Raw genomic sequence first — 18,449 nt, 5'->3', positions numbered from 1 at the left:
TTGGAGCCAAAGCTGGATTTGGACAAAGCAATCAGTGAATGAAGTGGTAAAGTGCAGGAATGGGACTTGGCTAAAGGGTTATGCAATATGGCTGGAAACCATGCTAGGTGCCATAATTGACTAAAACCTCAGTGGATGAGTTACTGGGTTAGGGTTAGGCAATAAACATAATAGGAGATAAAAAAAACATCACATGCATCCAAAAAAAAGAAGCCAATCACTCTGCTGTAGTACACTTAACTGGGAATGATACAGCACTCAGGCTCAACATGCACCTCTAAGCCTTTGCTTATGTACCATGCCAGCTTCTTTAATCTGTCCCCTGGGGCTTCACCTCATACCAACAGGGACACTCCATCTCAGTGTCCTCTAAAGCAGACAATACATATAACCCAAATATGTGTTGGGTTTTTATGTTTGCTTTCTTGTTTTTACTATATTGTGGTCTGGTTTAATACGTTCTGATTAATTAATAATAACATCTTTTTCAGTTACCTTTCTCACTCACTATGCGTTAATAGACCTCTCGGGCTCTTCCTTCGCTTTCCGCTACCAGTCACCGCAGATAGCTGCCCCTCCCTGAGCCTGGTTCTGCCGGAGGTTTCTTCCTGTTAAAACTGAGTTTTTCCTTCACACTTTTTCCAAAGTGCTTGCTCATAGGGGGTCACATGATTGTTGGGTTTTTCTCTGTATGTATTATTGTAGGGTCTACCTTACAATATAAAGCGCCTTGAGGCGACTGTTGTTGTGATTTGGCGTTGTATAAATACAACTGAAAATTTAATTGAACATAAAAATGCAGAGTAAGTATTCCAGTGCATATATACAAAGTGACAGGTAAATAGTAGAAATTAAAAAAGCAGTTTCCATGCTTCTGTTGCAACATGATTTAGCAGAGTTATTGTGTTTCTCCAGTGATGTGATTGGTATTTGACTTTCAGTGTTGGGGACAAAAAGGCTGGCGAAGTCCTTTCCAAGCTGTCCGGTCCCAAGAGAGCCAATTTCAAAAACAGCACTTTGAAATGTATCGGATCATTATTTAAATTGAATTTTATAATGTTTGAAGTATTGTAGTACAGAGCCCACTAGCTAATGAAGTCCCAATGGAATGGTTTCCCTAACTATAATTCACCTTTTGTTCTCACAAATGCTTCATCAGTTCCCCAGATCAAGTTAGGATATGCAACAACACATGGTGGATAGATTACGCCAGAAACGAAATAAATATATATAGTGTGGCTTCAAAAATGGAATCAATGGTACATTTTCGTAAAGATAATTGATTGATATGCTATACAACAAACAGAAATAACCAAATAATTCATTTATTACATATTAAATAATTACGAATTAATTATTTAATATGTTCTGTCATTTATCTTAAGGATTTCTTGTAGAGCATATATTGGTGAAGCAATAATTACTGCTCAGGTCTTATGACAAAGGACATTGCCTGCGAATAAAGTTAAAAACAATGAAACAATCCAACTTTTGTAAATTCTTTTGCTAGAAAACTGATTTTGTCAGGTGACCAGTTAGTATAGGGTACATATCTGAAGCTTTCTTGAATTTCAATGAAGCTTTTTTTTTTTTTAATCCCCCAGTGACCTTTTAAATTACTAGTTTTGGATAAACAAAACTCAAAGCACTTTAAACCATAGTGATTACAATCTGCCACCATAGATTGTGCATGTCCAATAAAATCTAACAAAGAGACAAATGGCTGAGATGGATGAAATGAAACAAACTGAGACAAACACATTACTTTAGACAGGTAATGATATTCTAAGAAATGAGGTGACAGAAATGGTTTATCTGTGCCTTCCTACACAGTCACAAATGTGTTTGTCCATATCTCTTGTATAACCACGTCCATGCCTCCTGTTACTCCAAACCCAAATTAAATGCACGCTGACTGAATCCTATCCAGTGCTTGAGTGCTTTTAACCACATTTGCTGTTGGAACCACCCTCACAGATGTGCTGCTTGGTGACAAACCCACTGTAAACCCACTGAACTCTTCATAGCATTTACACTGCATGCATGCACCATTTCATTAGTGATAAATGAGCCTTGCCTTTGGCCAATTAATGCTTTTTTTAATGTTTGCTTGATTTTTCATGTTTTTTGGGGTGTTTTTTGTCTGTGTTTATTTCACTTATAGCGATTGCATGGATTGTAGCCTGAGGTATCTACTGTCAAATGAATGCAAGTCTGATATCAATCATTGCTTCAGTGAGAGACCAGATTTCCATTAAGAGTCAACCTCACCCAAGGCTACATCATTTGATGCAAACTTTTCAGGAGAAGATGAGGTTATATTTTATCAGAAAAAGTTCTGCAGCACTATGCACCAAATAAATAATATTATCACAACCTATCATCCCTATGTAATTTATACTCAGGGGTTGGACTTCATTACTTTTATAGTTTTTTTATCATATTCTTTTTTAATTTTTTGTCTTTATTTACAAAACAACAAGACTTACTCAAGATCTTTTCTAATGTCAGGTCACAAGCTACTGTAATTCAAAGGTTTTATCACCAGTTTGAAGTCAGTGAATAGTTAAAGCAGCACATACATAGTTAAAATAATACACTGATGATAAAGGAACTGGTACTTATATAGCATGTTTTTTACTCTGAGCAATAGGCTTTCGACTACAACCCCCGTTTACACTTTTATACAGCACTTTTTTATTGTGACACACACACACACCAGGAGCAACTTGGGGATCAATATCTCGCACTACTGATACTTCAACATGAAGACCGAACAAGCTTATTATTATAATGCGACCTACCTAAAATGCTACTTCCTTAGCATTTTTTTGCAGAAGTGTTTGCTATTAGCAAAGAATAAATAACAGAAATAATTATCACTAATGTAACTTGAGACCACACAACCGAAATACCAGCCTCTCCACTTATGAATCCAACACAAATATTCATTTCATTTGTCAAGTGACAGCCTGTCGCCCTCTTTGTGACACTTGTACTTTGCCTTTAACAATATTTTTGGGGTTCTTTTTTTAAAAGCAAATCTTGATCCAATTAAATCACACGCATACTGCTTTTCCCAAGCAATGCTGCCTATTCACATTGCACATTATTAAGCATCACATTTATTATTGTACATCTAAGTATTGGTAGCAGCATTTGTGTTTTTGCATTGTGGTTGTTGTCATCTGCTAAATGTCATTATTATTACAGCTGATTATTTTTTACTGTCTTGTGTGTGCTGATATTTTGTTTTTGCAGATAATAACTTACAGATGTTGAGCAACTGCCACTGAGGACTGCTACCCTACATGGGCCTTCACAAAAGCAAAGTGTCTTGATTGTGCATCTAAATTAAGATCAAGCGCACTTCACCATCATTTTTAGATGGGTAGTTTAAATTTAGTAGTCTACAGAGATTTCAACGATTAGATATATTTTTTCAAATTTGGACAAATAGTTTTGAATAATCATCTTGTCATAGTTGTTATAATAGCCCACAAAAATGCCAAAACCAAAAATATATTGATCCTATTAACAAGCACCAACTGTGTTTTAATCAGCAGCTGAAAACATTTAGCAACAAAGCTGGTAAGTTTAAATGTTTTAATGAATTGCATGATTGTTAGTAACTGGTTGGTAATAAAATTTGGTGTCACTAGGATTTAAAAATTCATTATGACCTTATATTGTATTGCAATGCAGTTGGTCTGAGAAAGATAATGGGATCGGCTTTCAGGTTTTTGAAGGTCTAGGCTGTGACAGGAGACTTCAGCCAATCACAGGTCTTTTCAGATTGAATTAGCTGAGTGCATGAATAATAATTTACCCAGGAAAGGCTCGGTTTTTGTAGTTCCGCCTTTGTACGCCACAACAGTTGACTTTAAATCGCACACAATCCAGATGTGATCGAAGTGACGACTTTCAGCTTTTATTCAAAGTGTTTTAATTGCATTTTTATTAACTGTTCAGGAATTAAAGTCAGTTTTATCCATGGCTATTAGACTCATATTAATGTAGCTCCTCAGGCAGGACTAATCAGAGCCTTCCCAGGCAGGCTTGCAGGATAATACCGGATCATGCTGTTTTGATTGACTGGAAGAAAGAGTTCTCCTACCACTTCATTATACCCCTTTACCTCATGAGAAGTCATCTGCACACATGATTTCTTTTAACTAAAATCTACAAGAGGTGACACTTTTGATAAACTAGAAAATAAGAACTCAAGTAGCAGATGTGGGGGGCTGTACTTTGTGGAAATGATGCTTTGAGCTAAATTCTACCATCAGCATGGTACTGTAACATTCTCATAGTCAGCTATGAGCATCTGTACACCACCACACATGGGTTTTAAATCAAACCACTAAGATGTGATTGAAGTGCAACCTTCCAGCTTTAATTCAAGATGTTTTACAAAACTTCTGCAGCTGTTTAGGAATTGGAAAAAATGTTATACAGGGAGTGCAGAATTATTAGGCAAATGAGTATTTTGTCCACATCATCCTCTTCATGCATGTTGTCTTACTCCAAGCTGTATAGGCTCGAAAGCCTACTACCAATTAAGCATATTAGGTGATGTGCATCTCTGTAATGAGAAGGGGTGTGGTCTAATGACATCAACACCCTATATCAGGTGTGCATAATTATTAGGCAACGTCCTTTCCTTTGGCAAAATGGGTCAAAAGAAGGACTTGACAGGCTCAGAAAAGTCAAAAATAGTGAGATATCTTGCAGAGGGATGCAGCAGTCTCAGAATTGCAAAGCTTCTGAAGCGTGATCATCAACCAATTAAGCGTTTCATTCAAAATAGTCAACAGGGTCGCAAGAAGCGTGTGGAAAAACCAAGGTGCAAAATAACTGCCCATGAACTGAGAAAAGTCAAGCGTGCAGCTGCCAAGATGCCACTTGCCACCAGTTTGACCATATTTCAGAGCTGCAACATCACTGGAGCCAAAGTAAGAAAGGCTGAAAGACGACCACCACTGAACAAGACACACAAGCTGAAATGTCAAGACTGGGCCAAGAAATATCTCAAGACTGGTTTTTCTAAGGTTTTATGGACTGATGAAATGAGAGTGAGTCTTGATGGGCCAGATGGATGGGCCCGTGGCTGGATTGGTAAAGGGCAGAGAGCTCCAGTCCGACTCAGACACCAGCAAGGTGGAGGTGGAGTACTGGAGCTCAACTCCCAGTCCTACTGCCAGTTTCTGGAAGACACCTTCTTCAAGCAGTGGTACAGGAAGAAGTCTGCATCCTTCAAGAAAAACATGATTTTCATGCAGGACAATGCTCCATCACACGCGTCCAAGTACTCCACAGTGTGGCTGGCAAGAAAGGGTATAAAAGAAGAAAAACTAATGACATGGCCACCTTGTTCACCTGATCTGAACCCCATTGAGAACCTGTGGTCCATCATCAAATGTGAGATTTACAAGGAGGGAAAACAGTACACCTCTCTGAACAGTGTCTGGGAGGCTGTGGTTGCTGCTGCACGCAATGTTGATGGTGAACAGATCAAAACACCGACAGAATCCATGGATGGCAGGCTTTTGAGTGTCCTTGCAAAGAAAGGTGGCTATATTGGTCGCTGATTTGTTTTTGTTTTGTTTTTGAATGTCAGAAATGTATATTTGTGAATGTGGAGATGTTATATTGGTTTCACTGGTAAAAATAAATAATTGAAATGGGTATATATAAGGCTAGGCAGCGCCTGTATCACCTACGACAACTGAGGAAGTTCAGGGTCTCTCCAAAGATCCTCAGGATTTTCTATACAGGCGCTGTGGAGAGCATCCTCACACAGAACATGACATCGTGGTTTGGGAACAGCTGTGTGAAGGACCAAAAAGCTCTCCAGAGAGTGATCCGTACAGCAGAACGCTGCTGCAGGATTGCTCTCCCCCCGCTTCAGGACACCTACACCAGGAGATGCCGGACTAGAGCAGCGCAGATACTGAAGGACCCGTCCCATCCTGGCAACAAACTGTTCCAACTTCTGCAATCTGGTAGAAGGTTCCGCATCTTCCGGGCAAGGACAGAGAGACTCAAGAGGAGCTTCTATCCCCAAGCCATCCGTGCCCTAAACACACACACCCGCCCTCTCACAGAATTCACCTGCTTGCTGCTACTACTGCACATTCACCCAATGTATGTGTATATATATATATATACATATATATATATATATATATATATATATATATATATATATATATATATATATATATATATATATATATATATAATGTTCTTCCTCTACACACACACACACACACACCAATTTTTTTGCACATGTCGAGGAGCGTGTCAGGCTACATTTCACTGTGTGTTATACTTGTATAACTATGCATGTGACAAATAAAGAACCTTGAACCTTGAACCTATATTTGTTTTTTGTTAAGTTGCCTAATAATTATGCACAATATTAGTCACCTGCACACACAGATATCCCCCTAAAATAGCTAAAACTAAAAACAAACTAAAAACTACTTCCAAAAACATTCAGCTTTGATATTAATGAGTTTTTTGGGTTCATTGAGAACATGGTTGTTGTTCAATAATAAAATTATTCCTCAAAAATACAACTTGCCTAATAATTCTGCACTCCCTGTACATAGTGGCCCATTTTCAGAATTGCCTTTTATATTTTATCACTACAATTTTAAATATGAGTCCCAAGTAGATGTTGGTGCAAGTGAGGAAGGCCTTCATTAGGCTGAAAGAAAAAAAACGACAACAAATTTAAACAAATCAGATAAATACCAAAAATTTTAGGCATAGCCAAATCAATAACTTGGTAAATTCTTAAAAAGAATGAACGCACTGGCCAACTCCGCAATACCAAAAAGCCCAAAAAACCAAAGAAGGCAACCACAGTAGAAAATAACAGAATTATTTTATGGTTAAGTAAAACTAATTTACAACATCTAATCAAGTCAAAGGGAAGGGGAACTCCAGGGGAAGTAGGAACGTCCTTGTCAGAGTGAGCAATAAAGAGGCACCTTCGTGAATGTAAATACAGAGTTTACAACAAGCAGCAAACCACTGGTTATACTCAAGGAAAAGAAAGACATTTCTGAAAAGAAATCTCTGGGCAGATTAACTTGTACCAGAATGAAGGGAAGAGATCGAGGAAGACACAAACTGCTTGTGATCCAAAGCATACCACAATATCTGTCAAACATAATCGAGGCAATGTTATGGCATGGGCATGTATGGCTGCCAGTGGAAGCGGGTCACTAGTGTCTATTAATGCTGTTACTATTGATAGAAGCAGCAGGATGAATCTTGGAGTGTAGAGGGCTATACTCTCTCCTCAGATTCAGACAAATGTTGCAAAACTGATCAGACAGCATTTCACAGTGCAAATAGTGATAATGACCCAAAGCATAGTGACAGTTAGTTAGTTTTGAGCCTCTAAAAACAGGAGACTATGCATAAAGTGGCTCTAATGAATAAACAGTGAATGCAGGTCTTTTTTGTAAAACCCCATGAATTAAAGCTAACGGCTAAACACTAGTGTACAGAGGCAAAACTACAAAAATTCTGTCTCTGTTCAACAAATTATAGACCTAACTGTATAATAAGTTCACACAGGAAGTGAGACCACTGGTGAAATGGGTTGAGTAGAGGGCTGCCAAAAGAATAAGTATAAGCCATATGGCTATGCTCATTTGCTCAGAAGGACTTAAAACGCTCAGGGGGAGGAAAGAGCTGCAGGAGGAGTGCTCACACACACTAATACAACCTGCATTGTGTCTCTTTTTCTAAATGATACTAAAAGAAAAAACAGATTTAGTCATAAAAGAAAAATATACAATTTTAATTGGGAAATGACATTTTTTTTGCACTTAAACCTTTTTTGCAGACCAAAAGGAACAATTGTAAGCATAGCTCATTCAATCAGCGCTTTATGGTGCTAGAAAAAAAATCAACAAAAAAACCATAAATCCATGCTGAGCTTTTTTCCTAAAAAGGTAGTAAATATAAAACTGTACAATTTTTTTATGTCTTCTGTTTTAGAGGACTTCATTTAAATGTCTAAAACAAACTTTTGCATTAAGCAGCAGGTCAGCTAACACGGGGGGAAGATGGTGTCATGGGCCAACAGGAGATTCTCTCACTTTTAACTCACCAAATAATTTGTGGAGGTGAAATTCCTGGAGGTCACCTTTCAGCAGAGTGCCTTTTGGTGTCCATGCTGTGTACTGGGGGTGCACGATTATCCTCCTCCAGCCGGATCATGGCGTCTGGAAGGCAGACAGGGAGCAGGGGGCAGAAATAAGGACAGGAAACAAGATAATGTGTTAAAAACACACGTGTCCAAATTAGGAAGTGAAACACGTATAGCACGTCTTGTAGCTTTTCATCTGAAGGTCAATCATTAACAGGTGGATAGTCTGTAATATTAATTTCAGTTCGGTCACAAATGACCAGTATTTGTCTCCAGAAATTAAACATTTCAGCTTTAAAAATAAAGCCAAATGTCTTTATTCTGTAACTAAGCATATAACGCAGCCAAATAGCTCATATTGCCCTCCAAAATAGCTTGACATCCCCTGCAATGCTAAAATATTTCTTTATGTTTTATTTATGCAATATGTTACAATCAAGGATCTACTCAAATTGTGTGGCTACCATTCCCCACTGGATAATATCTGTCAAAGGGAAGAATGGCATGTCTTCATGTCTAGGGAAGTGTTCATGCCTTATATAGTCTTGGTCTAGTAGAGTTGCTTGCTGTACATAACTGGATCTAGCCACAGGCTAAGGAAGCAGACCTTCTGAGAGCTCATTAAAACAGTCTTCAAGTGAATGTACTATAAAAGAATGAGCTTGCCATTACAAATAATCAGAAGTAATGGAGCGGTTCCCACACTGAAAAAACATTTATTAAAAACGGAAGTCATAGCTGGCTTGGATGAGTAAATGAAAAAGGGTTACGGAGAGGAAGAAGGCCAAGGCACGGGCTTGATACTAATATTCAAACAATTCACAAACACCTCCAGCATTGTGAAATAAATGAGCATACCGGTCTCATTTTCGTGTTACATACAAATTACACCTCAAAGGTCAATCGAGGAAATATTTCCTTTCTAATGGGAAGTTGCATGACATTTCTAAGCAAGGACGACTCTCTACAGTGACTTCTTTTTTTAGTAACACTGACATTTTCAGTGGCTGCATGAGCACTAAAGTGAAAACAGGCAAATTTAAATACAAATGAACAACTGTTTTGTAGGATTTAAAATGAGACATTTTAACAACATGGAGTATTTCATCCTAATACCAATGACCGTGCTTGGCCTATCTGCTTCACAGTTTAGCAGAGTCTGCAGAGGCGTTCTCAAGTGAGACCGAACGAGACAATTACCATTTTCAAGTTTCCACTTTAAATCTGTAACAAGACTTGATCTGAGTCTCAGTTTATAAGAAATACCCAATGAATGAGGGGGCTTTTCCCACAATAATGTGAAATGGTAATTATTCAGATATGAGAATGTCGACGTACAATAGCTCATTAGTACTCTGTTACAGAGATGTTTTATACGGTACATGTGAAGGGCACTGCTTTAAAGTAACAGATAAAAGGTCAAGTAATTATATAAGTTTTAGTTCATAGTTTGAATTAAAACTGTTCTGAAGGAGGAAACTGAATCGTTCATGTTCAAAATGCAACTGTGGGCCCTTTGAAAAGAAGCTCATGTTGTATTGGAGATTGAGCATTCATACACCAGGCGCAGGCATTAATCGCCAAATAGAATAAAAAAACCTGACAACATTTTTCCTGATCTCTGCTCTCTGGTCTTGTTGTGTTGCTCCAGCTGGTTAAAAAAAAAATGTAACCGACTTAGCATTAGTTCACGATTCAAACACGAGAAATATATGAGCTTGAAAATACAAAGTTGACGTGCATTTCGTTAAACAGTTGCAAGAAAACATGTGCAGCAGTCAGCAATCAAAAGTTCACCGCATATTGTCCAAAAAATTATGTGAGAAAATGTAATTACAAACCCAGACATGTCAATTCATTTTTATCTCCCAAGTATTAGAGTACTATAGTATCAGTACTATATGTCCATGCTACAGTATCAGAGCTGTGATTTTAGCCAGCAGATAAGTGTTTGGGGTGGTGTTTAGCACTGTTGCCTCGCAGCAAGAAAGTCCTGAATTTCGCTCAACTCCACCATTCTTTTCAGTTACTTAGTCACTTCCTCCCACAGTACAAAGACATGCAGTAGTTGGGTTAGGTTAATACCTATAGTAGCAGCCCCCCCCCTCAAAGTCTCATATCTCTCTTTTTCCAAAACTGAGCCTCTTATCTCACCCAGCTTTGGTCCAATATAAATCTACAAGCAGCCCTCTTCAATTTTATTGGCCAAAAATCCATTCATATCACTTTTCACTGAATGTTTATCCTAAACTATGAGAGCAGAAAAGTGAGAACAACTGCACAGGCCCTAGTAAAACTGCCCTTGATTAATGTGTTTTAGGATTTATATTTAAGTCAAATAGTCAGTGTTGGGTTAATTCAAGAGCCTCAAGTTTTGCTGGGGCATGATAGAAAATAGGGTTCAAACTTCACTAAAGAAAAAAAAATGTTTACTCTACTGCGATAAATGCTACAAATGACTCAGTTTCTGCATGCAAGGGTCTGCAAGAGCCTCAGTGAGCGTGTTATAAATGTATGGAGGAGTATATATTGTCTTCAGCTGTAACACTGCATATGGGAATGTGTAGGAGCAAAGCAGTTTGTATGAATGTGCCTGTGAGAGTGGCAGAAACATAGACATCCACAGAAAGACAGAAAGAAACAGTCTGTTTCTTATGGTTGAACTGCAGTTGAGATTCAGCCAAGGTCATCCTCTTACTTATGACATACATGGAGCCAGACTGAGCCTCTCACTTGGACGCTCTCCATCTGCTCCCACTGATAAGACTGGCTACTTCATGAGCAGCAGACAGACACTACCGCTCTGTATTGTGTATTATATACAGCGGTAATGTCATTAAACCACATTAAGGTTGTCTTAGCTTGCCATAAAGATGATAGACAACATACACATGGTATATAGTGTGTGCTAGTATAAGCATAGTATAGATGTTTATCTTCCTAAAAAGTCCACTTTATAATATTTAAAATGCACTGGGATTTAAATGTGGGGTAGATGAGCTACTGCAAGGACAATACTCCTAAGTTAAAAGAGCTGTCATGCCACAAAGGTGGACACGGATCATCTGTTAATTGGTTTATGCATATGAACTGGAAAACTAATTTGTAGGCCATCAAAGACGGCTGAAAACGGCTTAACCAAAATAATAAGACCTTAACTGGACTATGCAGACTGCACACATTCCACACACTTTTCCTCAGTGTCTTCTGAAACTCATAGTTACAAGTTTAATATGTGTGCAGCTGGCTGGCCAGCAGAGCTGCTCTGCCTTCTCCCGATCAACACTCAGTCACCACTTTGTGAGCTAAAGCTTGCTTTAAAATTTATGAGAGGGGAAGAAAAAGAAAATCTTTCTGACATATCAGTGAGGACAATGAGGATTTTTTTGTAAGCCTTCTGTTTTCTGTGCTCAGAGAAGCACACGAATTCCAGATTGGCTTTGTGAAGGACAGCAGCAGCCCCAACAGTAATACTGTATGGGTGAGACATTAATGCCTAAAGAGATTAGAGAGGCGCCGTTGTGGCAGTCTTTAAAAAAAATGCATGATAGTGATAATAGATATCCGCGTTTAAGAAAGCTGCAATAAACTAATAGGGAGTCAAATTCACAGCACTGTGAGGAAGTTTTGTTTTACACACGCTGAACATAAATATGATTGGCAGTCTTCTGTCAGTTGTCTTTCCATGACACATCAAACAAATAACAGATTGTTAAATCGGGCTAACAAGCAAAAAGGTTCCTATGTCAAACCACAGAAACCTTGACAGCAGCCTGACCACAGGCACAATGTTTTCTTCATTAAAATTTCACACTGTTAAAATGAGTGAAATTGTGAACCATCTGCTTAAACACTGTCATGTCCTCACGCGAACACATACAGTGGTCTTGTAAAGGGCTACATTCAAAACTTCAAACAAATGGCTAAAATCCAGGCAAGCTTCCCTGACGGCAAAAGGTCCACAGGCTGATCACCATAACTACAGCTGATGATCTCAACATGCGATGCTTCCTGTTAAATGAGCCTTAGCCCATGGAGGTGGACCAATTGGCAGGAAATGAGAACAAATTGATTGGGAAACAGATGGAAGAGAAGCAGCCACTATAAAGCCCATGAGGCTTTAAAGGAAGGAAAGAGTTGAGGGTTGGAAATGAAAATGAGGCAGAGAGACTGAGAACTGAGAGCAAACAGCATGAAATAAAGGGCAGATAAAATGAACTACGGGACATAACTTTTAAAAGCTTGGAAGAGAATAAAGAGATTCCACGTTGAAATCAGAGAACTTAAACCTGAGATCTAAATTGGTTTCACTTCATTCACTGAGAGCAAAAAGTAAAACTTTCAACTGTGGCGTTTGCTTTTCTGTCAGTGACACATTTTGAACACATTGCATGTGATCTGCTTCGTGAAGTTAAAAATATTGCAAATTGTCTGCATGATAGATATTTGCTGTGTATTGCTTCCAGGAAACAAGACATTGAACAAGGCCTTGAAAATTTGCCAAGGCATTCTCACTCTCGCACGTTTGTTAAATCTTCTTCTCTCTGAAGTGGTCCACACCGAGACAATATCTACACCGTCAGAGCCAATTTTTAGACTGATTTAAGAGTCATTCAATTTTTGTTTTCAGATTAATCAGCAGTGATGGCAGAACAGGTCTTTGCGACCTTCCAAAAAACCGCATGAATGTGAGACAGTTAAGCTCTTTAGAGGCACAATCTGTGATCCAAATATAAACTCAAAGGTCAGTACCACGAAATCTCAAAAGGAAAGCTGCCACACACTCTCATGTCAAAAGACAACAAGACTTAAGCATTTGTGATGTTTGGACTGGCACATTTTCGCTTTAAGAATAATAAAAAGTAAAGTAAAAAAAAAACCACTGCGAATTTCACCACTATGCCAGTATTAACTATATGTCAATACATTGGGATCAGCATAATAACAGCATAATGCATATCATTTAATGCTACATGTATAAACACAACAACCAGCATAAAGGGGTAATCTGCGACTTGCCATGAGTTACTGTTACGACCGATAAAGGATTTTTATTATCAATGCCGATATTTTGATATATCTGCCAATAATTGTTTCTGTCAGTCCCAAACAACACAAACAGATTTCCTTAAGAAATATATTGCGGATTATTTGCTTATATATCAGCTGGTTGTTGTGTTTGTAACGTTCCAAACTCATATTGCCAACAGTGAAGTTGGAGAGTGCCCTCTAGTGGACAAATTATCCAACATCAACACTCATAACACAGTTGAAGGGTGTTTCTCCTGTCTCTACTTTTTAAATTTTAATTTGTGGGCTTTTATAAATGCCGATACTGATATAGCAGTGCATAGCTAATAGGGCTGCACAATTAATCGTTAGAAAATCGCGATCTCAATTCATACTTATGTGTGATCTCATTTCCAAATGACAACGATTTTTTTTTTTTTTTAAGAAAAAAAGATGACGATTGTACCGCATTTTGATCCGGGACATAATCTGCATGAAAACAAGCGCTCACTCTTCCTGCTCAGCAAATGACAAGGGCGGAGCCTTATACCACGTGATACAGAAGCCAGCTGGCAGGGGAAAAAACGGAGAGACGAAGCTGTAAGGCCAAGAAAGTGACAGGAGAAAATCCGTCCCGGTCAACCACCCAAACATCAATAACGGGAACAGCGCTTCCCTATACCCGTCGAACTCCCGCAGGCACAAAGAAATTACAGAGGCTATCACTTATCACCTGACCAAAGATATGGCTCCCATCAACACTGTGCAAAGCGAGGGATGTATGAAAATGATACTGCGGTCAACACCCTAGACCAGGGCTGCCCAATCCCAGTCCTCGAGAGCTACTATCCTGCAGCTTTTAGATGCATCCCTACTCCAACACAGCTGAATCAAATGAATGGCTTGTTATCAGGCCTTTGCCAAACACGATGGCATGCTGAAGAGGTAATCAAACCATTTGATTCAGCTGTGTTGGAGTAGGGATGCATCTAAAAGCTGCAGGACGGTAGCTCTCGAGGACCGGGATTGGGCACCCCTGCCCTAGACAAACGCTACACAGTGCCATCCCGCAACTATTTTTCAAATGTTGCACTACCTGTTCTATACACGCAGTGTCGAGCAACGGTGGAGGTGGAATTACAAGCAGTACAACATTTTGCTTCAAGGACAAAATGTGAGACATTTATTGTTTTGTTATGTTTATTTATTGTTTTTATGTTCTGTCGCAACTGTTACGAAGTTGATGTGCAGTTAATAAGTGCAATAAATATTTATATTGGAAAAGAAAATCGTGAGAGAATCGTGATCTCAATTCTAAGCCAAAAAAATCATGATTCTCATTTTATGCAAAATCGTGCAGCCCTAATAGCTAATATCGGCCAACATATTGGGCTCTACTGACAATAAAACAAAAATAATGCTAGGAAAATCTGTTTATGTTTTGTGTGTTTGAAAGAAGAAAAAGAATCAGCTGATCGATCTAATTTTTAAAATCACCAGATCTCGAGCAGGCCCCTCCTTGTTTTTACAGGCTTAGTACTGGCTTGTGGTCGTAGCAAGCAAAAGAGACATACATTGTGTTTGTGTTTAAAATGCACAAACAATCAGCTCTGCAGTGGCGATAGTGAATACACAAACAAACGTTTTGATGAATAACAATGTATGTTTGTTTACTCCACAGGGTACTTGGAATTTTCTTTGGCCTTTGCTTTTGAGACAGGTTTTTCAGCAAAGTTACATATACTGAAACCATAGCTGATTTCACATGCAGTAAATAGGTTTTGAAATACCCTGAAATACCTGCTGGGCTGATAAAGCTTCTATGCTGAATGGCAAGTCTAATACAGAAAAAAACCATTAATGACTATCCCTTTGAACTGAAACTAACAAATACACAGAGAAACCTGCACTTTCAAGTGTTTATTTAGATGAATTCTATCATTCAGGGTCAGTGGATTAAAACCTCTGGCTCTCTATATAAGTTATAAAGCAGCATACTGAAGAAAACCCATGTAAGAGTTATACCAAGTAAAGAAAAATCCTACTACATTAAGAGATTTAGAACTAATAAAAAGGAGGAAAAAAATAAAATTTTTCAGGAATGTGCCACTTCACTGTGAATTACCTCTAACTTGAACTAAGCCTCTGTACTAGAGGATAATTCATGCCATTATGCCATGCATTTAGATGTGCTCCTATTAACAGCCTATTGATCCTGGCGATGTAGACAGTGTCAGATAATGACAGGTCTAACCCAAGCCAAGTCAAATTACAGGCAAATGTATTCATATTAAGCACTTTAAATAAACAGGCTGTTTGCAAAGTGTATGAGTCATCAGTGGAAGGATGGGACTTGCATGGGTTGAGGGTATTTATCTGCCCAGAGTGTGAATTAAAAAATCCAATCCCGGTCTCCACATCATTAACCCTTAGTAGCTGCTATGACCTTAGATGTTCATTTGATCTTAACATGTTTTGGTGAGTGTCGGAGTGGAATGGGATGAGGCTGTGTGTCTATGTGATGGGGAGTGGGGGGGGGGGGAGGGGGGGGGTGACCCTTTGATGTTGTAATGCAAAATTTCTTTTATCTCTCGTGGAGCGTTTGAGACAGGCAGGCTGTCCAAAAACTCAATTAGAAATACTGTGAATGTGTGCTGACAGCATAAGAGGAGGCGTGAGGCACAGAGGTGTGAAGGATACAGGGAAAAAATAAATGTAACTATTAGTCCAAATGGGACCACTAACTGAGCAACACAGACCTAAAAAGTTGATTTTTTTTAAATATAAAATCTGGTCAATTTAACTACAGAGAAGGAAAAAAGAAAATCCTAGAGTTTGGTAGCAAAATGTCCAAAGAACAAACCAATTTTCTGTTTATGACTGACTCAGAATGTATAGCATCCAGCTGGTGTACAAGTAAACTTTTCACCGACATTCAAGTTAATGGATAGCATTGCCTTTGATGGATAGCGGAATGCAGCTTGCTTGACAAATGATGGGTATCCTTGCTGCACAGAGTGAAATTCTTAAACCCATTCATCCAGCCACCATCCAGGGCTTCATCATCACAAATACCACAAAGATAAAGCATAAAAGAATTCAGAATCCCCAAAGCTCAAAGCTCTTAGCATGCTCAATCAGCCAGAACTGTGTGGGTTGTTGGTACTTCCCTGATGAAGTACACTACCATAACTTAGAAAGAAGGTGGGAAAAAAGAGGGAATGGAAATAAGGATGAGGATGGAATGAATGGCAGGGAGAAGAAGAGGCGGAATATGTGGCTGCATGTTTTCCCCATCTATTTGCTGTGTATATGAACAGGACTGGCAGACCTATCTACATTCTTTTATGACACTGAAAAGATCCACTGCAGCTTAGGTGAGAAGGGAGGAAAGCAGAGAGTAGAGGAGGTGGGGAGGAAAAGAAGCAGAGGCACGGCTTTTTACATTAGGCTTTTCATCTCTCTTCTGCCATCGGTCATCAGAAATGGGAGAACACTGACTCCCAAACACTGTGCTTCATTCCAATTCCATTTAGCTCACAACTGTTTGAGAAAGAGGGCTATATTACAATGTCCCGAAAGGCACAAAAAGAATTATTCATGCACAAAGGAATTTAACTGCATTGTTCCATCGCCAGTACCAACAAAAGGATATTCTAGGATTTCAAATGAAGATGGTCATCCATCAGACAAAGGCTATTTCTAATATTCATCTTTCTGTACCAGTGATAGTCATGAAATACTTCCTGTGGAGTGTCATGAAATAAATAAATAAATACCTAAATAAAGGAAAGAGGTGAAAAATGTGGTTAAGAGGCCGGTGCCGCAACATCAGGAGAAACACACTGTTAAATCTGGCCCCCTTGATCCGTTTAATCAGAGCGCACTCAGTGTCTCCCACAAGCACACACACAAAAAAATATACTCTGTTCTCATACATCTGTGAGACTTACTGGGTGACTTCTTAATATGTTAGGCCATAACTAAGCATGTATAATGCCGAGAAGTGTTTGTGTGTGCAAGAAGTCACTTCAGAGAGAATGATATGTTTACCTTGCATTTAGAAATCATGGGAAAAAAGCATCTTTAGGCCATTTGTTTGTTTTTTCACAAGTTATTTGTCCAGTTTGACCTTTTAATGCTGCACAAACAGTAAGTCATAAACAGTAATGGGGACCCCCAAGATCTTCATAGTGAAATTGAGCTATAACAGAAAAGAGATCTGAGCTTTATTTTCGGAGCGTTTAAAGTGAAGATCCAATAAAATGCTGTGCAGAGGGAGAAAGAGAGGACTTAAAATAAAATAAGAAACGGAATAAAAAAGGTAATAAAAATGTAATAAACTGTAAAACACAACTTTATAATAGTCCTGAATAGTAAAAGGCATGGCATTATTTTCTAGTATGTTTATGACATCACCAGATAACAGAACAACAACTTTGTCCTCTTTTTCTTGACTGCTCATAACGAGGCTCCTACTGAGGCTGTTGGCTTGTGGCTGCACCTGCACCACTGAAAGGGACCGGCTCATAACGAGACATACGTGAGCATGATCGGCTGACCATTGCGTCTCTAGTTATGACAGCCAAAACTTCTCCATAGATGGACAGGTAATGATTTTGCTCCAGTGCTCCAGTCAGGCAGTCTCAAAGGAAAAAATATCAATCAGATTATTTTGATAAAGACACTTTTTTTGATCCAGTGGCATTTGATTAACAGCTAATCTGGATATTTCTGTCTTTGATGTGCAGTTTGTACAAATCTGGATTTATTCTTTACGCAGTTGGTTTGGCTAAACCATAGACTGTATAAAGCAAACATGACATTACCAGTCCGATTTTAAAGGCCGGATGATAAAAACTTGGCTCTGTAATGTTGAATTTTTGGAGCTAAAAGTGACCATATATGGATGAGAGGGTAGAGCTCTACCCGCTCAAGTTATCAACTAATGTGGTTAACAAACTACACACTGACCATATGAGTGCATCACACAGGGCAAATATAACTACTAAATGGTGCTATGTAACATACTAATTAAATACTAGAATGTCACTAATAAAAGCTGTTGCGCAAATGCAATACAATACAATTAACGACAGGCAGGAGCAATTATTTGCCAGATAACTGCATTAGAAATTTTCCAGAAAGCACCAACACCACAGAGAAGTCTATTTCAGTGACTTGAATTAGCTAAGGCAAAGCACGAGGCACAGCTGCAGGCTACAACCACCCATGCTGGAATCCATCTATCAATCAAAGTGACCAC

The 18,449-nt window shown here is 38.7% G+C and overlaps 1 protein-coding gene across 1 annotated transcript in view; it reads right to left on the bottom strand.

The window, feature by feature from the left end:
- chrm3a (cholinergic receptor, muscarinic 3a) overlaps positions 1-18,449 on the bottom strand; it is a 79,277-nt gene that overhangs the window by 46,192 nt on the left and 14,636 nt on the right. The window contains exon 2 of the mRNA XM_085477374.1: positions 8,135-8,249. The gene's annotated coding sequence lies outside the window, so the exon portion shown is untranslated. The remainder of the gene's footprint in view (positions 1-8,134; positions 8,250-18,449) is intronic.

This window comes from Copadichromis virginalis, linkage group LG13 (genome assembly GCF_057382275.1).
Source record: "Copadichromis virginalis isolate Kocher_CV1m ecotype Utaka linkage group LG13, C_Virginalis_male_GT1.1, whole genome shotgun sequence".
Lineage (NCBI taxonomy): Eukaryota > Metazoa > Chordata > Actinopteri > Cichliformes > Cichlidae > Copadichromis > Copadichromis virginalis.
The sequence above is the reverse complement of the archived record's forward strand: the minus strand, read 5'-3'. Positions and strand labels throughout refer to the sequence as shown.